The sequence below is a fragment of the Lissotriton helveticus genome, chromosome 2_1 (assembly GCF_964261635.1).
Source record: "Lissotriton helveticus chromosome 2_1, aLisHel1.1, whole genome shotgun sequence".
NCBI lineage: Eukaryota > Metazoa > Chordata > Amphibia > Caudata > Salamandridae > Lissotriton > Lissotriton helveticus.
Window position 1 is genome coordinate 1,466,803,294 of NC_136059.1, and position 24,483 is coordinate 1,466,827,776.

Below are 24,483 nucleotides of genomic sequence, written 5' to 3' on the forward strand. Positions count from 1 at the left end.
TGTCCTTCAGTCAGTCCTCCCTTCTTGAGGCTATCTGTCCGTTCGTCTATCTGCATTTACTAGCTAGTTATTTTTCTAACTATAGAAGCCACCCTTCTTCTCTACCCCTTTGTCCTCTATCTGTAAATCTACCAGTGCGCTTTATAAATGTGATAAATGAATAAATAAACAACCCCCTTCCCTTTTTGGGTGCTTTATTTGCAAGTCTGCTTTCAAGGCTTCTAGCCTGGTGTGCCCCTATTTGCATGAGCAGTTTTACTAAAAGGATGTGTAGCAAGGATGCAGGCTTCCTCGCGCCACCAAATCTTTCTGTGCCTGCTCATAAATCCTGTTCTGTGCAGGTTGCATGTTTGGGATGAATTATGCAGAGCCCAGCCCAGTGCAGACATCAATAAACGGCACTGTCTCCCATTTCTGTTATCAAAATGCAGCGCATGTGTCTGCTTGTCCCATTGGATTTCGGCTGCAAGGGCTGACTGTAGAAGAGCATCAACAGTTTGGACTCCAGACCGCTCTGTCCCACGTGGGACCTTACCAGGCCCAGCCGACTCGAGTCTCCCAAAGAGATGTAAAAGGCCCAAGATACGGGTTCTCAGCTGCCTATATCATAAATTCAACACTGAATGACTCACATACTCGAGCCATTGCAAACAGCACTGGGCACTTAACCCTCACTACACGCACTTGCTTTGCAGTGGCTGCCAACAATACATTTGTATTGTTTCCTGCTCTGTGTTCTTGTTAGTTTCTCCATGCTCTCTCCCCACTGCTCTTCCCTATTTAATGTTCCCATCTCTCTGATTGTCACCTATTACTTGCCTCTCCTCCTGCTCTCTGCCAGCCTCTCCTCGCTCATCGGCGCAGATCCTCTACATCTGAAGCAGGCTCTCGAGAGAGCTGGCCCAGGGCTGAGATATGGTCAGACCAGCACCTGACCCTGTCAGCGATGATGAATTACTGCTTGGGCTGTGCATGAATATTTCATGCCGTCTAAGATTGTTACAGCAAATCATAGAAAAAGGAAACATCAGACAGCACGTACCCACAAACACACTTCAAGTGCACTTCAATCCTGGCCGTAGCAGCCAGTGACTGCTGTAGTCAAGAGTATCAACCGATGTGCTTTACTGCAAAAGCCGTGCATATGCACAATGCCACAGTACACACTGTAAACTAAGTTCAACTTTTTGCGGGTGCATAACATGCAGCCACACTGCACCTTTTCTTTGTGTACAACTCCGGTGCATTCTTGGAATTGAAAACTGAAGTATTCCCAATTAATTCTTATGATATTCATGCATAACCCCCTGCCAGAATGTATGTGTATGTCTGTGTGTATAGGTGTGTGTATGTGTGTATATATATATATATATATTCACAGAAAAAACCATAGGTTATAGACCATATATAGTTAGGAATTAGCATTTACAAAACCTTGAAAATTCACTGAAAAAACCATAGGTTATAGACCATATATAGTTAGGAATTAGCATTTAAGAAACCTTTTTTTTACTCACACAAAACCATTGAAATTCCATATATAGTTAGTTGTACTAACTATATATCGCGCACCCGCAATCCACTGCTGATCATGTCACATATTACATCATTCATGACATGGTCAGTGACATCACTGATGACATCACTGATGACATCACTGATGACATCTCAGATGACATCACTGATGACATCACTGATATCTCAAATGACATCATTGATGATATCACTATTGACATCACTGATGACATTGATGAAATCTCAAATGACATCACCGATGACATCACTGATCACATCTCAAAATACATCACTGATGAGATCACTGATGACATTATTCATGTGATAATACGATGAATCTCTTCAGACTCTAATAAAAACTTAGATACACTCAGTGTAAACAGACACTCACAGACTGTCACTCATCCATGGAGTTACTCACACACCTAGTCAGTCATGCAAAGAATCAATCACACCTCCATTTCCTCAACTATACAGTTATACACACCTTACTTATTGAAACATATACTAACACATATTTACTCTCTTATACAATCCCTGATACAAGTTCACAATGATCCATACAGCCACTCACACATTCACTGGCTCTTATGCATAGTTATTTATATATGTCAACTCTCACATGTACTGTGTTTTACATATGTACTTACTTTGACATGTAGCACTGAGATATCCATTCACTCACCAATACACTCATGCACACAGTCAACCGCCCATACAGCTGTTTCCACATGCACTTTTGAACCCATACATCTAGTGAATCAACTGCTCACACATCTATGCACAGAGTTATACACCTCCCAGCCACCCACACACACACTCAGTCTCCCATACAAATACTTAGGCAACCAATCAATAACCCATATAGTTACTCATATAGCTATTGATCAACACATGCAGCAGTTTACAGAACAACAGACATAATGATGCACAAATTAAGACAGTTTAGTCACTAACCCATGCACTCAGTGAGACACATTTAATCAGTCACTCATACAGTCAGTCATGCACCTAATAAATCCTTCATCCAGACATTTATAAATCCACTTATTCTTCAATATGTAAGACATATTTTAACTTTACAGAAACATACAGTCACTGGATGTTGTCATCAGTGATGTCATCAGTGATGTCATTTGAGATGTCATCAGTGATGTCACTGACCATGTCATGAATGATGTAATATGTGACATGATCAGCAGTGGATTGCGGGTGCGCGATATATAGTTAGTACAACTAACTATATATGGAATTTCAATGGTTTTGTGTGAGTAAAAAAAAGGTTTCTTAAATGCTAATTCCTAACTATATATGGTCTATAACCTATGGTTTTTTCAGTGAATTTTCAAGGTTTTGTAAATGCTAATTCCTAACTATATATGGTCTATAACCTATGGTTTTTTCTGTGAATTTCAATGGTTTTTTAATAGCAAATATCAAAAGCTTTAAAATGTATTCTTCTTTAAATCAAAAAATATATTTTATGTTTATTAATAAAATAAATTATGTATTTTTTTATTTGTTTTTGTTTCGCTCCCGGTCCGCGAACCGGGTCGCTTCCCGTTAGCTCAAAATGGTGCCGCGAACCGGTAAACGTTCCGTTTGCGCAACTGCCGCGTTAGAAAACATCGTGACACGTCACGCTGACGCGACGCGTCACGATGTTTTCTATCGCGTTGTCGCGTGAAACGTCATATGACGCGCCGCGTTAGTGTACCCGGAAGTGAACCGGTACGCGAACGAGGCGCAAAGCGCAGCTTCCCGGAAGCGATACGGGACGCGGCCCAAAGCGCGTAACGTAAACACAACAGGTCATGTGACTTGTTAATAACACTTTTCATTGGTTCATTTCACTTTTAGTTTCATAATGATGTAAGACTAGGTCATGTGACCTAAAAGTAACACTTTTCATTGGTTTAGAACTATTGTTTTTCCCAAATGATGAAAATCCCTCCTTCTTTCCTCACTCTGACTTTCATCTTTGTGAGAGGAAGACCTTTTGTGATCACTGAGCAATGGCTTCATTAGTAGCTTCAGCTGGTGCTTCCCCACCACCTCCAAGGAAGAGAGGACCACCTGCTGAAGTTATCATTCAGCAAGAGGAGGAAGAAGAGGAAGAGCAGGAAGAGAGGCAGTTTTTGCGTGAGGCGCCCAGGAGGTCTCATGTGAAAGAAAATTATATTTGGCAATTTTTTACATTTCCCCGGGGCCAAAAAAAAGTCAATGCCCGGTACGTAACTTGCCTTATATGTAAAGAACGTCTGTCCAGAGGGACAGATAAAAAATATAGTTACGGTATTTACACAATGCATCGCCATATGCAGAGGTGGCACCCTATCAACTACAGTGCTGCGCAGTTACGTGACCAGCAAGATAATCCCCCTTCTATGGCCAGAAGATCAGTTGTACAGGAAGTGACGGGACCAGAGGCGAGGGAGATGGTCCCAAATATACAAATGAAGTTCGGGGAAGTGAAACAAGTGTGCGTGCGTTGGAACCAATTCATTTGCTACAGAGAAAGTAGCATCACTCTGATCAACAGAGCTATCGACAATCATGATTGTCCGAACCGCCCCAGGGAATAAAATGTTTTTTTTTTTGTTGCTCCTGTTGAGCCCTTTATAATGAATCGTTTTCGTTACCCCCACCCAAAAAAACCAAAAAAATATATAAAACCGTTCAAAAAATACAAAAAAAGTAAAAAAATGTTCAGAAAAAAAATAAAAAAAATATAAAACAACAAAAACAATTAAAAAAAAAAGTTCTTATCAGAACTACCTCCCCTTTATAAAAAAATTGGTAGAATATTTAGCACTCTGCCAACCTCTCTTTCTTTTGGTTCGCTTCCCGGTTCGGTCGCCGGTACGCGAACCGGGAGCGAACCCAAAATTTTTTTTTAAAAAAAGAAGAGTAAGTATAAGGGAAGGAAACAGAGTAATGTTAAAAGAAAGACAGCTATAGGGACTAAACCAAAGATACTGTTTAATAGATCTATTTACCGAAGAAGATTGGAAGAGGGTATAATTGAGAAAAACAAAATAGATAAGGAAGTGAAAGAAAAAAAAAGAGAGTAGAGAATGTGACTGAATGATTAAATTAAGATTAAAACATTGGAATAACAGAGAAAAAACACAATGCAGAAAAGAAGTAACAGAAAAGGAATGATTGAAACAGCAAAGAAATGTAAATAACATAGGGGCATATTATCAACATAGGCGATAAAAGTTTTGCTGCTTTTATCGGCAGAAATCTGACGCTAAAGACGCTTTTGCAGCAGTTTTCTGCCGATAATGACTGCTTTTATCGGCAGAAAACTGGTGCTAAAGCCGCTTTTGCGGAAGAAAACTGCCGCTAAAGCTACTTTTGCGGCAGTTTTCTGCTGATAAAAGCAGCAATAATTTTATTGCCTGTGTTGATAATATGCCCCTTAGTGTGCTTGAACAACAGAGAGAAAGCATAATGAACAAGTAGTGAAAGAGTGATCAGTCAGAGACAGTGAGAGTAATAGAGACGGAGTGAATGAACAAGAGTGAGGAAGTATGAGAAGAGAGGGACTGACAAAAATAGTGGAAGGAGTAGAGTAAGTAAGTAATAGAGAAAGGAATGAGGAAAGTAGCAAAGACAGGAAAGTGAGGGTTAAAGAAATGAAGTAGTGAAACTAATAGAAGTTAAATGTGATAGAAATGTAACGAAAAGAGTACAAAACATTTACCTTATAATTGTCGTTAACTTAGTCACTTGTTGTTTTTATACTTTCAATCTGTGAAAGAGAGAACAAACATTTGAAAAATATTAAAACATGTATTTAAAATTTAGAAAAGACAAGGGAAAAGATTGAAGGACAAACAGTTTTTCAACAACTTTGACACTTACAGAAGCCTCTGCTTCTCCATGCCCCTACACAGTCCTAAAAATATACATTTTAAACTAACAGTATCTTGATGCAGATGAAGTGAGGCCTATCTTGCAACATGGTGCATCTTTTGCACTGCTGCTGTCTCACAAAAGTGATGCAACGGCAGTGCAAAAGAGGCGCACAGCCATCATAAAACTGTCCCTAACATTTTAAATGATTGTTTCAGGATGACAATAAGGTGTGTCCTATCCAGAGGTTTGTTTGAGGTGAGGCCTACTCAGGGTTGCAGATGAAATTTAGGCTTGTTGAAGAGTACAGAGGAGATAATACATGTCCATGTCTACCAATGAAGTGAGTCATGTCCACTTCACTCTTGAACAAAGGCCAGACCTCCTCTGTTTCCTTGGACAGGCCTAAACTTGATTTGCACAATGTGATGTGTAATGTTAGGAAACACAGGTGATGTAATTGAAAAACGTGCAATTTCTTTTGCTCATTTCACAATCACATCAATTGTGTTTCCTTTGCTTAGGTATCTCATTGTGCAGATGTAGTCCAGCATATGAAAGAGTACCCAGAAGTGCAGCACTGCATGCAACAACTTTGACACTTACTGAAGCCTCAGCTTCTGCATGCCCCCTACACAGTCCTAATTATATACATTTTAAACTGACGGTATCTTGCTGGAGATGAACTGAGGCCTATCTTGCAACATGGTGCATCTTTTACACTGCTGCTGCGTCACAAAAGTGACGGAACAGCGACGCAAAAGAGGCGTATAGCCATCATAAATCTGCACTTAACATTTTAAATGATTGTTTCTAGATGCTGATAAGGTGTGGCCTATCCAGAGATTTGTTTCAGGTAAGTCCTACTCAGGGTTGCAGATGAAATTTAGGCTTGTTGAAGAGTATAGAGGAGATAATACATGTGCAGGCCTACCAACGGAGTGAGTCATGTCCACTGCACTCTTGAACAAATGTGAGACCTCCTCTGTCTCCTGGAACAGGCCTAAACCTCATCTACACAATGTGATGTGTAATGTTAGGAAACACAGGTAATTTAATTGAAAAACGTGCATTTTTTTTTCTCATTCCACAGTCACATCACCTGTGTTTCCTTTGTTTAGATGTAGTCTATCATATGAAAGACTACGTAGAATGTGAGCACTGTATGCAACAACTTTGACACTTATAGAAGCCTCAGCTTTTCAATGCCTACTACACAGTTCTAAATGTATATCATAAATACAAAAAGTACAGAATTAATTATACATGTTAAATGGTTTATTTTTGCTGTTCTCAGAATGTATCAAATTTCACTAAAAATAGTGACTTGAAGGTATTCATCATATAACAGCGGGGAAAAAAATCCACAATCAAAATGATTGTGTTTAAAAAACCCATATAACATAACCAATCAGAAATCAGAACTCCTGAAAAGTAACTTACTTTCCATGACGTCGAAGGATATCCTATGAACAGCTTACACTCTGTTGTACTGCTATTATTTTCAGCCCGCCACTTTCTGAAAGAAAAGCTCCATCGTTTTGAAAAATATGTTACATACAATAAATGACTTCTCGCTCTCTACCGCACGTTTCCACAAGGCCAAATCGTGTAAGAGCCATTTATAACTCTTGGAATTCTTCTAAGCAAATCCCGTCATTTTGTATTTCCGCAACTTTCAGAAAGAAAACGTTCAAGATCACTTTCACAATCCTGGACTAGTAATATCTTACCCTTCTTGCTCACTCATGTTCTACATTTCCTATGACACTGATACTGCTTACTATGAAGCAGACTTACACTACCTCTATGACTACTACAATTATTTAATTCTCTACATCACTTTTAATCACAAAGCAATATAAAACAGTAGATAAAATTATATCAACCCCTAGAATCATTATACGCCAGTTACCTACCCTAAATTCTCTTTTCTGAAAACAGAAAGTAAGAATATTTTTAAATAAAAAGGCAACATTGTATCGTAGTCAAATGGGAATAATTTCCGAAACAGCAATTTTTTTTACATTTTCAATAAGCTGTGTAATAAGCGGATCTGTCAAATGACCATCATGCCATATAATAGCTGCAGTTACAAATGTTCTTCCTAAAATCAACGACTGTGTAGCCACAACATTTGTAATTAAAGTTGAAGACTTACTTTCATCAGGTTTATATAGTTGGATTTTCAAAATGACATTATAATCAAAAGTTTGGACCAATAATCTAGACAGCATTGCAGACTTACATTCCCTCTACTCCATGTTTTGATTGGCTGCTTGAATTAGCTTATAAAAAGAAACTGTTTTTCTGAACTCATACAAAGTGCAGTTATTTTTCCATGACGTCAAGTGTTATGGTAAGAACACCGTTTGCTTTGGGAAATACTCTGTTGTCCTTCAACTAATCTCTGCCCACCACTTTCTGTAAGAAAATCTTCTTTTTTTCCAGGAACTATTTAAAACTCAAAAATAACTTTTGACTCTGTACTACACTTATCCTCAAGCCAAATCGTGTAGGAGCCATTAGAACCTCTTGAAATTCCTCAGAGCAAATCCTGAGATTCCTTCCCTAAAATTTTGGTTTTAAAAACACCAGGTAAGAATTTTTAAGGTCAAAAGGCAATTTTTTTTTTGAAAGTTAAAACAGAATCATTGCAGAATGACCAGCCATTTTTAGACTTTAAATAAGCTGTGTAATGTCCTGATGTTATTGAAGGACCGTCATGATATATAATTGCTGCAGTTACAAAAGTCCTTCCTGATATTGACAACTGTGAAGCCACAAAATTTTTAATTAAAGTTGTCAATTTTGTTCCATCAGGCCTACATCGTTGGAACATTAAAATGACATACTGGCCATATGTTCGTATAAATAATGTTGACAACATTTCAGACTTACATTGGCTACACTCCATGTTGTGATCAGCTGCTTTTACTAGCTTATTAAAGGACACTGATTTACTGTCTGGCAAAGTTAAATATGTAAATCTTTCTGAGTCTACACTAGTAGTACTTGATACTCTACAGTTCTCGCAGTCATGCTGCCATTGATAGGAAAGCCCAAACAGGTGATCTACATCTACACCTTCAGCATGCAATACATCAAGCATATACATTAAAAACTCCTGACAATCTTGCTGAATATTTTGAGAGAATTGTGTTTGACCTGAAAATCTGTCTAACAGATTTCGAATTTCAGACACACTTTCTATTTTTGTTCTATCAGTGCTACATTTCTCTAACACAGAATTTAACAAACTGCAAAATCTTTGATCAGAATTGACCACAATCTCTTCTTTTACATTTTCTAGAGAAAACAAAACATTAACCACTACATTAGCATAGCAGTTGACACCAGAACTGTTTTCAAATTGAAAACCAACAACATCTTCAACAGAATCCTTTTTCTTTCTGCTTATAATTTCAGGTTCATCGACTTTTCGTCTTTTTGCTACAACCTCCCTACTATTGGTCACATTTCTTCGTTTCCGGCCTACCACACGTTTCTCAAACAAAGGATATTGAGGCAAATGTGGCGCATACTCTCTTAACCTATTGTATTCCTTAACACAATCTAGATCCGCACAAATGTTTGTGACATCACACTCAATCAAGTACAATCCCGATAAAGTTCTAACTCGTGACAATGCCACATATGCCATACCCTCCTTGAACACAGAACTGCCAATATTCACCAATGCACTGTCTACACTTAAACCTTGCGATTTATGGATTGTCACCGCATATGCCAAGCAAACAGGAAACTGCTTACGGCGAACATATAAGTCTTTTACAAGCAAAAACCTAGCAGAGCAACGACCAATTAGCTGTACTTCCTCAATGCCATCAAATTAAATTTTTAAAAATTCAATTCCATCTCTTTCTGTATTTCACAAAATCAACAACATTACCCATTGATCCATTTACCAGACCTCTTTCAACATGTAAATTCCTTCTTAAAATTATACGGCAGTTTAAGCACACATTCAGAGTCTTTCAAAACCTGCAGTTTTAGATATAGTCTTCTCTAATGAATCCAATTTTGTTTTCAAATTCTCAGACAACATAATTGTTGATCCCATATGCTCTACTCTGTCAATAGCTTCCAGTTTCACAATCTCTTGGTTTTCTAAATGCAACATTTTGTTATTGAAGATGGCACATTCTGCAAGAGTTGGCATCAAACATATTCCAGATTTCTTCTCAGTAATTTTCTGAAAAATATTCTCAGGCACAACGTCTTGTTCTGGATATAAATTTGACAGTAATCGTGCATGTAAAGCTTCTTTCCCATGCTCGGTCACTTTTCCAATTCTAACATCTTGTAGAATATTCTTTTAATCTTCATCCTTCGCCTGACGCATATTTTCATGCAGTTCAGCATAATTGAAGTTTAACCATATATTGACGTTGCCAATGCTCCCTAGGCACTTCCTGGTATCTTCATGCGTGAGCATTTTGAGCACAGGTTGTCCTTTCACTGGTGTCAGCTGCAGAAGATCTCCGAAAACAATGATGTGTTTGCCACCAAATAACACATCATACTCTGTTTTGAGAACTTCTTGCATTCTCAAATGCACAAAGGCAAGCATGACATTAGAAACCATGCTTACTTCGTCAATGATAAGAAGTTTCATTTTCTTCAAGACTCTTGAAACTTCACAACAAGCATCTCCAGATAACTTGTGGTATTGTAATTTGTTATCATGCTCCACTGGCAGCATCAGTAGACGATGCAAAGTAATACCTTTAATGTTATGTGCTGCCAGTCCAGTTGGAGCGGTGACAACACAAGACAGCGATGACTCAGTCCTTTCCTGCAAATAACATGAAATTGCTTTAATGAGGAAACTTTTTCCAGTTCCCGCTTCTCCACTCACGTACAGTCGGACAGGCTTCAACGACGTACATGAGCACTCTTTCTTCTCATGACTTAATCCATGATCAATTTGCTTGGTAACTTCGTCATATATTTTCCTCTGCTCAACGTTGAGTTGTCTTTCCAAGTCTTCTAAGTTAACCACATCCTCCTGAGCATGTGCCATGGCTCTTTCCACTTCATTCATGGCAGTGGCAGCTTCATTTTCGATAACTGGTCCTCCTAGTGGATCCTGACTCAATGAAACAGAACTCTGACTGTCCTGAGAACTGTCTCTGGCAATCTCGGCTGCAATCGTTGCTTCCTGCTCGATTTCCGCATTCAACATTTCTAGATATTTGGGAAAAGCAGGACATTCTATGGTCTCCTTGGCGGCAGTGAAAGAGTCTTCGTAACAGAGGAAATCTCCAAGCAGTTCCTCTTCTGCACGCCAAGGCTTGAAAAGTTGCAAAAGTGCTAAATAGAAAAACTCCTTTTTTTCCAGGAGATTCGCCACTCAATTTTCGATGGTTTACCAAGTGGCATTTTCTTTGCTTGACCAGACATCCCTCACTTCCAATTACATCATACACTCCTTTATCAATATCTTCTTTGATGTTCCTCTTGAATATGTAATTTTGTAGAACCTCATACAGACAAAAATTCTCGAGGTGACTGCTTCGATTTGGATAATATGTATCCAACATGTTGGTCTTCAAAATATCGGTACTGTTTGGCTCCTTTTCCGCCAAATACTCAATTTCCCGCACAGGTTTCAGAACTCGATTACGCGTTGCAGCAAGACCAAGACTCGCCCAAACAATACTCCTGGATTTGGCATAGAGACTTGCTGAAGACAACCGGTCAGAACATTCGTAAGCTCCGATTTCTCGATGTGACAACATCTTCAGACTGAAACTGTACAACTTCTTACTGAGGCTCTTTTCATGGGAAATGTCCTCCCACATATCCTTCAATTCTGTCTTTTCTTTTTTGGTGATGTAAGATGTCACATACCGAGCCACAGCCATACAGTTATCAGCCACGAACTGTATATCCATGTTAGCATTCCACATGGACAAAATCACTGGATTGTAGTCGTTGATATACTTGGACTCTTCGTTCCTTTTCAAATTGTATGTGTTTTTAGGTGATTTCTTCATCACTTTATGTCGCAGCGAAGACATCAAACTGTTCACTCTTCCTTTAGAAACCACCGGTCGTGGAAAGGCGAAACGACATTTGGTGTAGAACTTGTCCTTGTTTCTGAATTTACGACGACAGTACTTTCCGCAACGATGGATTTGGAAGCGTAGAACTTGTTCTCTTAGGCTTTTGTCCTCCTTTGCATTTGGAACAGCACATGTAGAATACTGTTCTATGAAACTCATCACTAAGTCTTCTGGATCTGTTCCAAATTTAGGTGCATCCTTGATCCACAGCAGCATATGTATATGAGGAGCACCTCTTGCTTGGTACTCCTTTCTCCAGAAGAAATCCAACACCTCTCCAAGAGGTGGATTCTTCTTATTCATGATGAAAGACATCGTAGCTTCAAATCTATGATTGAAGTACCTTCATACATTCACTGGATCCAAAGAGCACAGTTCTCCGGGTGTCTTGAATTCAATGTTTTCAATGTTTCCATTTGCCTCTCGTAGAAATTCAAGTAAGTCTTCCCAGCCATACTCGGCACAGCTCAGAGTGAGGAACCATGTGGGAGTTCCTAAGTTCCTCAGCATACATTTTAAATCACCATGACGACGGTACCAGTACTCATTAGTACCACGCTGACACGCCATGAGATTAATCAGGTGAGAATCCAAAATACTGTCTTGGACATTGACTTTATCCATAAAGTCACTTGCCGAGATGTTTTGCATCTGTATACCACTTTTCAAGATGTGGTTCACTGCATATGACAGTCCAGACAGATCGCTTTCAAACAGGAGATGAAACAAATAGGGAATGCATTGTCGAAACCTAGGATCTTCTGCATACAATCGTAAAGTCCGGTATTCAGAAGCAGGAATTTGATGAGGTTGCTCATCATATCTTCCTCCTTGACCTGTTGGAAATAGCTGTGGGAAACACAGAGCTTCCAAACTTTCCTCCCAAACACTAATGGGACTCCCTTTGGCTTGTTTCATTTGAAACAACTCAATAAAGTAAAGTAAAGTAAAGTCCACATTTGTAAAGCGCACAATCACCCGTAAGGGTCTCTAGGCGCTGGGGGGCCGTCGGGAAGATTAAGCGAGCTATTGCCCAGAGTCACATGGTGCTGGGCTGACCTGCCGCCGGAGCCGGGGATCGAACCGTGGTCGCCAGATTCCAGCGTCAGTCGCCCTGGCCGCGGCGCCACAATAGCATTCCCCATGACTTCCTTGGAATGCAAAGGATGAACACTATAATGTTCATATATTTCTTCACTTTTAGAGGCTTCTACTTTCTCAATTTGACCAGCACACAAATCGCTGTCCTCTTCCTCACTTACTTCCTCTTCTGCAACATATACATTCTTGTAGTACTTATTATTTTTTTTCAAATACAATGTTGCCTTTTTGACTTTCCTAACATCCACTAAATCTTGCCATATTTTCTTATTCTTCGTCAGAACCCCATTAACTAAGATAACCAGAGGTTCCTCTTCCACTTTTTCTACTCCAATTGTGTTCATGTTTTTCTTCAAATCTAGAGGCAAATAAACACCTCTTCCCTTTAATCCTCTCTGTAAATCTGATGGAGACAATTTCCCTGTCTTTGGCTCCATTCTTACAATAGCCTGAAAGGGATGGATACTTTGAATCAAAATAGATTCATAAGTATTTAAATCCTTAAATTCAGAAGGAATCTCAACCAATTCCAGATTATTATGAACCGCTCTAGCAGGCATCTGGTTTTGATTTAATTTATTACAACAATAAGTACACACACGTTGATCCAATCCCAAATCAAAACAATTTTCTACCATCAAGTATGTTGCGAAATCCTTCCATTCACTATTATTTTCCCTTTCACTTTTTGCATATAAATCCACTAACTTAGTCTGATTCTTATAATAAGTGCGTCGACAACACACACAAGTGAAATTAGGCCTCTCACTTGATTTCACCTGAAACGTGGCAATTTCCTTCTGAAAATTATCTGTACTGGAAACCTGTACACTATCTTCCACATTACCCTCTTCTTCTGGGTCAATTTCAACATTCTCCTCTTTACTTCCAAAGTAACAAAACTCAATTTCTTCACACATATTCTTCACATCTTTTTCAGAACCATGCAAAAGAGCAGCGCACAATTGTTTAAGCATAACTGCTGGACTCTTAGCATAATACAACATTCTAACTAATTTCCTCACTTTATTATGATGCACTGCTAGCATCCTGAAATGATAAAAAACACTCTGGCATACTCTCCTGGAAAGACAAGCCAGTGAATGACCATGCAAACCTGTGACTTCTCTCACTCTGCAAGGATCTAATTCTTGCAACAACTTCATTTTCTGCTTCAAACTTTTCTTATTAAATGTCCGTACAAAATCACAAAGCAAATTGATGGAATCCTGTCGCACACTGCAAATACTACTACACTTCCAGGTGTACACAGGTCCCTTAGGACGTCTTCCTAAAACCTCATTACCTAACATCTCTTCTGCCTCTGTCACAAGTTTTTCTTTTTCAACTGGACAACCATCTTTCACCTCATAAGCTCGACCACTGGTGTCAACTGCATGCACCAAATCATTATCCTGGAAATAACTCTCCTCATTGAAAAATGCCTCACAACTTGAACTATGCATCCATTCTCCTGAAAATACTTCACAAAAATTACTACGATTAACTGTTCTCTTCCATCTACTATTTGTTTTGAAATCATAAATTGCCTTGTTTAGCTTCCTAATTCTATTGATTATCAAAATAAATAACTTTCGCTTAATTTCGAATGCCTGATCAATAATTTTCTCAACTTTTTTTTTTCTCTTATAAAAAACCTCTTTCTGTTGACCTTTCTTAATATTTTTTTAACAAATTGCCAATTATCCTGTTGCGGAACATTTGTTTACGAATGTCCCTAAACTGTTGTTTCCTTTTACTATCATGCACAGAGTTATCTCTTGCTCTAGCAGTAACATTTTTGATTGGCTTTTCCTTTCCGTTTAAATTGCTTCTCTTTTTCTGGACTAAAACATTTTCTGTAGTACTACTTTTTTTTTTTTTTTTTTTTTACAAAAGTTTCTTATGAATGCTTTCGTTCTCTTACCCGGTGCTTTCTTGGTGACTTGACGATTTTTTATTGTAGAGGACTGCTGCAGTAATTGTTGAACCTGCTGTCTTTGACGTTTTGTAGCCTTTCTGATTCTATCCTTAGACGGCATTCTCAAATTTTGAAATGATCTGCAGTTCAATCTGTGGTAAAATATAATAAAAATTTTTATTAACCACTATTACCAAACAGTAAATCAATAACAGTCATCAAAAACTTAACACACTACTTGTCATTTTTACTTCGAATAATTTTTAGTGCATTGGCAAATTTAGTATTCACAAATAATAGCAAAGAAATTGAATGCTTCTACATTTTACCTGTGCTGTTTTATATGTGAATCTGATCTAATTTTATGAGCATATTTTAATATTTTATTGAAGACACTACACATAACCTGTTTTTGAAGGTGTGTTTAATTTTAAATGAAATGGTTTACATTTTTACTTTTCATTTCTTCTAAATTTTAAAAATAAATGTTTATAGTTCCATAGGCTCAAGCAGGTCAGCTTCCCACCCTATGTCATACAATTCTGACAAATCGGCATCCTCATCATAGTCTTCATCATCCTCAGGATTTAAATCATCTAAGGGATCCACTTCCACTGACGTTTCAATCACAAGTTCAACGATAAGATCAAGATCAACTGATTGCTCATTATCACTCATGCTTGATGTTGTCGTTATCTTTAAAAAAAGAGAACAACAATGAGATGTTGCAGAGTAAGGCACAAATCTCAGAGACTATAATAGTAAAATTGTTTAACAAGAGTAACATTTTGCAGCTATTATTTAGCCATGTCCAGCGATGCTGAAGAGGTGAGACCTATGTCCAAGTTTTCAGTAAACAGGACTCATCTCTTCTTAACCTTGGATAAGCCTCACCGACTCTGTGTCCCCTGCACATACTTAAATGTAAAGGGGCAAATTTATGTTAACTGGCACATCCCCAGGGATGCAGCAGTTAACGTGCACCGCTGCTCTGCCACCCATGGTGTGCCGCATTTACAATGTGGAGGACCATTGAGTAAAAACAGCACAGATGCGTCATGCATCTGTGCCGCAAAAGCACCACATTGCACGAATCACGTCGTAAACACGACATGTCTACTGCAATGCACAGGAGGAAGCCACACATTGCATGGTGCTTCACTCCTTATGCCTGTTTCAAACAGGCGTAAGGATTTGATTCAGCAATGCTATAAAGCTGACTCAGTGAAATCTTCTAAATTTCACTGTTAGTTTTACAGGGCTTTCATGCAAATGAATGCCCACCCTGCAACAAAACACCTATATGAAACCTGACGCAGGTTTCATGGGCACAGGACTTTACAGCATAACACATCTGCCTAGATGCATCAAGTTGTAAATATGTTGCCACATAGCAAATCTTGTGCACCGCCGCTGCGTCACAAAAGTGACGCACAGTGGCGCAAAAAAGGCATACACCTATCATAAATCTGTCCCTAACATTTTAAATGATTGATTCAAGATGACGATAAAGTGTGGCCTATCCAGAGGTTTGTTTGAGGTGAGGCCTACTCAGGGTTGCAGATGAAATTTACGCTTGTTGAAGAGTACAGAGGAGATAATACATGTGAAGGCCTACCAATGAAGTAAGTCATGTCCACTTCACTCTTGAACAAAGGCCAGACCTTTTCTGTATCCGTGGACAGACCTAAACCTCATCTGCACAATGTCATTCGTAAACTTAGGAAACACAGGTGATGTAATTGAAAAATGTGGAGTTTCTTTTCCTCATTTCACAATCACATCACCTGTGTTTCCTTTGCTTAGGTATCTCATAGTGCAGATGGACTCTAGCATATCAAAGAGTACACATAAGTTGAGCAGTGTATACAACAATTTTGACATTTACAGAAGATTCAGCTTCTTATCTTGTTCGAGATGAAATGAGGCCTGTCTTGCAACATGGTGCATCTTTTGCATCACTGCTGCATCGGTTTCATGTGGCATGGGACTTTACAGCATGACACATCTGCCTAGATGCATCAAGTTGTAAATATGTCGCCACATAGCAAATCTTTTGCACCGCCGCTGCGTCACAAAAGTCATGCACAGTGACGCAAAATAAGCTTACACCTATCATAAATCTGTCCCTAACATTTTAAATGATTGATTCAGGATGACGATAAAGTGTGGCCTATCCAGAGGTTTGTTTGAGGTGAGGCCTACTCCGGGTTGAAGATGAAATTTACGCTTTTTGAAGAGTACAGAGGAGATAATACATGTGAAGGCCTACCAATGAAGTAAGTCATGTCCACTTCACTCTTGAACAAAGGCCAGACCTTTTCTGTGTCCGTGGACAGACCTAAACCTCATCTGCACAATGTCATTCGTAAACTTAGGAAACACATGTGATGTAATTGAAAAATATGGAGTTTCTTTTCCTCATTTCACAATCACATCACCTGTGTTTCCTTTGCTTAGGTATCTCATAGTGCAGATGGAGTCTAGCATATCAAAGACTACGCAGAAGGTTAGAACTGTATGGAACATGGCTATGTAAGTCAAATAATCAAGATCTAAATTTGCCAAGCACAGATGGGGGCGTATTTACAAGGACCTTGCACCACAGGGAAAGGTCTTAAATTAAAATGGGAAAAATAACATCAGAGAGACTCAAAGGCCTTATAAATATGCCCCAAGAAACCTATGAAGCTCTAGCATTACATATCAAGAAACCTAATTGATTTCAAAAATCGTTTTTAAACACATCATCTAAATAAATTATATACCTACATTCAAGGGGAAGTGACTTAAAATGCCCTAAGACACATGAAAGCGTTTTTTTTAAGCCCTTGCTCCATTTTTAGATCACTTTTAACATGGCTATGCAAGTCAAATAATCAAGATCTAAATTTGCCAAGCACAGATGGGGGCGTATTTACAAGGACCTTGCACCACAGGGAAAGGTCTTAAATTAAAATGGGAAAAATAACATCAGAGAGACACAACGGACTTATAAATATGCCCCAAGCAACCTATGAAGCTCTAGCAGTACATATCAAGAAACCTAATTGTTTTCATAAATTGTTTTTAAACACATCAACTAAATCAATTATATACCTACATTCAAGGGGAAATGACTTAAAATGGCCTAAGACACATGAAAGCGTTTTATTTAAGGCCCTTGCAACATTTTTGGGTCACTTTTAACATGGCTATGTTACTCAAAGAATTAAAATCTAAATTTGCCAAGCACAGATGGGGGCATATTTACAAGGACCTTGCACCACAGGGAAAGGTCTTAAATTAAAATGGGAAAAATTACATCAAAGGAAGTCAAAAGCCTTTAAAATATGCTCCAAGCAACCTACGAAACTCTAGCAGTACATATCAAGAAACCTAATTGATTTCAAAAAACGTTTTTAAACACATCTTCTAAAACAATTATATACCTACATTCATGGAGAAGTGACTTAAAATACCCTAAGACACATGAAAGCATTTTTGTAAGACCCTTGCACTATTTTTGCGTCATTTTTAACATGGCGATGTATCACAAAGAAACAAAATCTATTTGTAAAACACTTGACACAAAGCAACATTTTAAATACACAACTTTATTCATAATTTTCTCCCTAAACCATACTATTCTCTATCTAAATTAAATGAATCTTTTCTCACCTTAGCAAATACTTTGAGTTTCAAAACAGTCTCAGAAACACACCAAATTGTCTTTAGCAGAGCAAAAGGTATGCACTCCAGAGTCTGCAGCTATAAAAAGCACAGAAAAGCTGTAATTCATCACACATCTCTCATGTCACCCAATCAAAACTCTTCCCTCACTTTTTTCAAATTAACACCCTTCCCCCCCTCTGCCCTTTCTGCCTTAGCAACAACCTCCTGAAAGACCTCTGATGTTCACACAACAATGTTTCAATTGAACTCTGAACTCTCAGTACACCTGCGTATCCAGTGCAATCTTTCATAAAATGATTTTTTCTTGACCATTCAAATTACATCTTTCAAAGAACTCATCCATGCACCCTAACTTTATGTTTTCAGCAATCAAAATCCACCAATCACTGCTACTGCTTCATTAACACAGAAACTCCACAGTTTTTTATTTTAAACTCTTATTTTTTCAACTGCCATTTCATTGCCACACTTCATCTGACTGCAGCAGAACCTTCTCTCACCATGTTTTCTGTCTGGATTGTTGGACATAGTTACATCTACTGGGCTCAGAGGTATGCTGATAACAGAAATTTACCTAACCTCAATTTACAAGATGTGGAAATTAAGTGGTTTGGCCACAGAGAATTAAAATGTCACCAATTGATACCATTGGTGAAAACCTTTATGCATTTGCCTAAACCTGACCTGTTAATTGTGCACTGTGGAGGAAATGACTTGGGCACTTTGACTGGGGTAGGTCTGGAAATGCTTTTAAAGGACACCTTTGAGCAATTGATGGCACTTTTTCCTCAAACTGCCTTGGTATATTCAAATATATGCCAAAGACAGAAATGGAGGTGGTCGAACCAATTTTGTCCACAAATTGAGAAATCGAGGAAGCATGTAAAGAAATCTGTTTCAGCTTACACGAGAGACCATGGAATGGGCTCCATCTACAACAATAACTTATGTTACTACATGCAAGATATCTACAGAGGAGATGGAGTTCACTTCTCAGATGAAGGGAACAGAGTTTTCATTCTGAATTTAAAACTGTGCATTGGTACCTACTTATAAGTACCTAAATGTACCATAAACCCAAAAGCTCTTCTCAGAGCTACCCTACATCTGATCACTCACACTCACTCACAATTATTATTTTACTCTAACTTTTTTCACTAATTTTCAACAAAGTACGCTCCCTGGAGCGCTACCCGGTACGCGAACCGGAAGCTAACCGCGCGAACTTTTTTTAAAAAATGTTTTTTTTTCCGCACATATGGGCCTCCTCAGCCACCCTCAGAAAACCTAGGAGGTCAAAATACGTCTACCGTGCCCCCTTCTACCCATTCTGAACATTATTTGCCCTCCATCTTGTATCTTAATTTGACCGAAACACAAAATGGTGGACTCCCGTAACGCTGCCGGTTCGCGTACCGGGGCGCTCACCGGGAAGCGCACCATTAAAAAAGGTGGGAAAGTTATTTACAGAAGAAACCCTGGAGACACTTTCACCAAATATAGATTAGCTCATACTACATACCAATCCCTACCATTTTCACAAATTTGATTGGAATTCCATTTAGCCTGTAGACCTCCCTAAATAACCTGAGGTAAATTACTTCACAAAACACATCTGAAGTGTTGGAATTGACAACCAATTAAAATGTTACTTTCATTTTCTACTTTTTTTACCTGACATTTGATTGGTTATGTACCTGAATATATATAAAAAAAGAGAGAGAAACACAGCCATTTTGACTACTACTTCCTGAACTACATTGCAAGATCATTTTCACTCACAACTTAAATTTGTTTTTAAAAGGTAACATATTATTTTATAAATTTGAAAACATTTTCAGATAGTTATATACTATCCCTCTGTAAGAGTTAGACATTGAGAAAGGCTTGTTTATTATAATTATGGATTGATTTAGGTTTCTGTGGTATTATTATGATTTTACATAGGCTTTTTTCACAGGCACTTTTTAATAGTACTACTTCATGCCTCAAAAGTACTTAAACCCAACAGTGCCCTATCTCTACTGATATATTTATTTTTTATTCAAATTTCAGCACAAAAATGCAAGGAGAACAGAACGTTTCCTTTGAAATTGTCCTAGACATGAACAATGAGGAAATAATTGAACCCATTGACTTGGAATTCATGGATGAATCACGAGACCATGAACTTCTACAATGTGTAGAATCTGTGGATCATTTACTTCATTATGATGACGGTCAAATGTGGGAAGTTATGTTCACTCAACAAGAGGACATATCGGACAGTCAAATGTTAGATGTTCTATTAAATTTTGAAAAAGAATCAGAAAAATAAAATTATATTTAATATTAAAAAATTGTTTGAGTCTTTAATCATTTTTATATGTAATTCATAAACTAGTACCAAATTGATTATAATGTAAAGTCAGACTTATAGTATACTGTGCACAATTCCAAAAATACATTTATATTTAATAATCATTAATACTGCTACTTAAATAAAAAAAATAAAAAAAGAACAATCAATAAACATACAATATTTCAAAATATAATAGTCTATCATTCTTTTTTCCTTATAGTACGCTCCCCGGACCGCTTCCCGGTGCGCGTACCGGGCGCTACCCACGCAAAAAAAACAAAAAAATGTGTATTCATTTTTTGCCCCGCGGGGCCCTCTTAAAGCCTCCACATCAAACCTAGGGGGTCAGGGAGGATCTACTATGCCCCCTTATGGTCATTTCCCTCTTTGTTTTGGCCTCCTCTTGTCTCTCGATCCTACCGAGAGACAAGATGGCGGCCGCTCCAGACTGTTTAGAATGTTGACAGACACCGGAGAGCCAATCAGCTCCGCTTCGCGAAGTTCCGTTACGCGTCAAGTACGCGAACCGGGGCGCTGCCCGGAGCGCGCTTACAGATATATATATTTTTTTGAACGTTAATTTCTCAAAATTTACTGGAGCACATATATTGAGACCTAGCAAAGGCCCATCGGGCTAACAGTCCCTACAATTTTGCCAAGTTTCGTGCAAATCCATTCAGCCTTTCGGGCTAAAAGTGAGGCCAACCGCCCTATGGAAATTAACATTGGAAAAACGCGTTTTGGGACCCCCCTTTTTTCTCAGCCCCCCCTTGACGAAACCCCCCCAAATTTTCAGGGGCTGCTCAGAAACAAAATGTTCAATTTTCCTGAAAATTTCAGCCAATTCCGTCCACAAACGCCAAAGTTATGAGACATAGAATTTTCAAAAATCTCATAGAGAAAAAATCCTAACTATATATACCTACTGGCGACCGCCAGTAGGTAATATATATATATATATATATATATATATATATATATATATATGCACAACAGTTCCAAATGCTAAGTGCAGCAGACTTAATCCCGCTGCAGCACCGCCAAGAAACAGGAGAGCCAAAGAATTCCGTGAGTAATTGTTTATTCTGCAACGGACAGCATAACGTTTCGGCCTTGAATATATATTCAACATACTGCCATTACCAAGGTAAAGGATGACAACGCCCTATCTTGCTGCAATTTGTAAATTTAATTGTCAGCTGCTGTCTGCATTTCGCCTGTCCTGCAGGCTTGCTCACCAACAGTTTGCAGTAAAGTTTTCCACCATGATAAATTAAACGTTTTTCCATGCAAATATTTAGAAATTGAATTGTTTAAAAATACATTACTCAAACTGTGTATTCAAAAGAGACTTTAAATTTACGGCTCAAAGAAGAAAATGTCAGTTGTGGAGTGCAGCAAAGGCACAATGACAAATAAATGATGGTTGATCAAGTTGCGATTATGGGCCAGTGCTCTCAATAATACAGCCTAATGTTCCTAATTATGCAACAAAATTAATTTGTATATAGATAACTACATTAGATAACATCTTTCTGTAAAAATGCATAAGACATTGTATACAATTCTGCACTTAATTTCATTATGACCTGACAATTCAACTTAGACAATGCCCAAGTGGGCTTAAAAGAGAGCGGAGGTGTTAACATCATGATCTGTGTCAAATTCTCTGCAGTAGTAACAACTACAGTGTACACAAGTCCCAAATAAGCAAAAATAAAAATACATGTAATTGTTTAAAAACAATTAGGAAGGGAAGAAGGCAACATTCATTGTACTACTCACAAGTGAGTATGTAGATCTTCCTCCATATTTAAACCAGCAGGAATTTTACAATTTAATTTAATTATGTATGCAGATTATAGTCTTCTCAAATATTTTTCTCAATTGCCCCCTCTCTCATTAAGCTTGACAGTATCTATTACAAAATAGGTCAAACCTGTTGCATTCTTTTGATGGTATCGCTCAAAGTGGCACGCCACCGGATATGATTTGTCTCCATTTTTGATGGCTCTTAAGTGTTGTAACACACGTTTATGTAAAGGTAAGATCTTGCTACCCACGTACCTCAGGCCACAAGGGCACTGAAGCACGTAGACCGCATAATCTGTTTTGCATATATAATGGACTTTAATTCTAAATTGCCTGTTGGAAAAACCTGAAGTGTACATAGTGGTAACTCCATGTGCACATGCTTTACACTTAGTGCATTTCACAAATCCTTCTTTCTTTACTAACCACATAGTGGCTGCTACCTTTGTGGGTAGAGTTTTCAATACGTTACTAACCAACATTTGTTTAAAACTCTTAGCTCGTCTGAACGTTAATTGAGGTCTTTTTTTGGACAATCCTATCCAAAGTTGGATTGCTCCATATCAGGTGCCAGTGTTTGGCCAGGATGCTCCTTACTTTCGTATGCTGCCTGTTATAAGTGGTTATCCTCCTGCAATAGTTTTTGGTTGAACTTTCCTTTTTCTTTTTGGTGTTGCTCTTATTAAAGAGAATATCTTCCCTTGTTCTTTTTTTGGCTTTCAAAATTGCTGAATTTATACACTGATCAGGGTAGCCTCTTGATCTAAAAGGAGCCTACAGTATCTGTAATTCCTCACTGATAGCTACAGTTACGTATTGTTCCCCGGCTCTCCCCATATGGGATGCTTTTGATCAGATTATGGGAATGAAAACTCTTGAAGTGCAACAATGTGTTGCCAGCCGCAGGCTTGCGTTATAATGCAGTTTCAAGTTTGCTGACAATTAAAATTGCACATTGCAGCAAGACATGGTGTTGTCATCCTTTACCTTGGTAATGGCAGTATGTTGAATTCACTACGGATTAAGCTTGGTTGATCCCGGCCGACGACGCGCTCTTTGTTCGGTAACCGGCTGTTTGAACCAAGCGAAAGTTTTGTGTATATCTGTTTGTGCTCTCAAATTTTCTCTGCAGAACTCATTTCAATCTATAGAGGTCCACCTAACAGACTGGTCCACAGTTTTCATGTGTAGTTCTCCGACAACTTAACCAGATGTGAGGGGAAACAGGGACCCAATACCTGAACTTAACAGATGCCGCCTGGTCAGATGCTGTCTTGTCAGGAGTATCGGAGTCCGGGCACCAGAGGGTTAATCCTTCAACCACTCCCGCACATGCTGCTGAAGGACACGCCCAGCGGGAGGACTAATCAACCGTGCGGACTGGCCATGAAAAGGCGGGCCTGCAGGAAGCAGGTCAGGGGTGGGGGAATCCTATCGCCCGACGCCCGAGCCATGTTTTTTTTTGTGATGGGCAAGAAGATTTATTGTCTCCTTCTTCCGATGGACAAGTAGACATTAAATCACGTAAGTAATACAGTACCCACAGCCAATCAGAAAGGCTGGTAGAGAGCCAGAGACCCGTCAGAGGCCTCTGATTGGCTAGCAGCCCATGACTGGGCTCGAGCCTAGCCAGTGATTGGCTGGGGGAGTCACTCAGAGTGGTAGCTTGTAGCCGGCCGCCGCCGTGAAACCTTACATTTCGCTATATTGAAAATAAGCGCTGCCATAGTGACCTCAAAGAAGGTGTATTTTCTGGTAACCAACTTGCTCTAAAATTATTAGAAACTTACTGCCTAATTCGATGGAAAGCGTCGAGTGTAGCGTCCTTGTGGCTGCAGGAAGGGCGGGCGCATTTTTACCTAATCACTGCTATTGGAGCAGTGCTGTAGCCGTGCTGACTGCACCTTTTAATTGGTTGGCACAATGCAGATTCAAACGCCCCTTTCTCGCCAGGCGTGCTGCAACAAACTTGACGAAAGGAAGGCTGATGAGACGGTGACTTTGAGCAAGTCTGTGTGCAGTGCTTCTCTCGGTGTTATGGCGAGTGACTGCAGCACTTAAGAAGAGCAGCTGAGGAGACCGGCAGTGTGTGTGCGCTCTGCATCACTGTGAGTTCTGGTGTGCAGACTACAAGCATCGCCAGCCCGTGTCCAGCACCTTAG